This window comes from Microtus ochrogaster, chromosome 8, assembly GCF_000317375.1.
Source record: "Microtus ochrogaster isolate Prairie Vole_2 chromosome 8, MicOch1.0, whole genome shotgun sequence".
NCBI lineage: Eukaryota > Metazoa > Chordata > Mammalia > Rodentia > Cricetidae > Microtus > Microtus ochrogaster.
In genome coordinates, this window is record NC_022015.1 from 43,954,114 (window position 1) to 43,954,702 (window position 589).

Below are 589 nucleotides of genomic sequence, written 5' to 3' on the forward strand. Positions count from 1 at the left end.
CAGGCAGTGTTTAAAAGAATACAGTTTCCGTGTAATTATTTCCGGGTATAAGCTAGCCAAGCAGGTGGCCGAGGTGCTGGGGATGCAGCCCTGCCACTCTTACTACAACAGAGTGGAACCCACCGTGGTAACAAACTCCACGTAAAACCTGAGAGAGCTTAATTTTAAACAGAGAAAAAACAGAGTTCAACGCAGATTTTTGCTGTTTGTTGGTGGCATGCTGTAGAGAGATTTCCTGATTCGGCAACAGCAGCAGAAAAAAGCTGCATCATTTTAAAGTGCGGCTTCTTGGAACTGTGCCGCCAGTGCAAACTCTGCCTTTAAAGCATTTCAAAGGCTTTTATGGTACTGGATGTTGGTGTTCCCGCTTGGGATCGGAAGAAGAGTGTTCTGAGACCTTGCCGATGGCTCAGCGCTGCCCGCCTGCACTTGGGCAGACTGCAGAATCAGGCTTAGGCAGGCAGCAAGAGCATGGCGAATTCCTGCTGACATACAGAGACAGTGTTTTCAGACTGCACAGTGCTCTGCATGTCAGATTTGGTTATAACTTGGATGAAAAGAGTTTCTGTGCTGCACGCTCAGTCTCAGA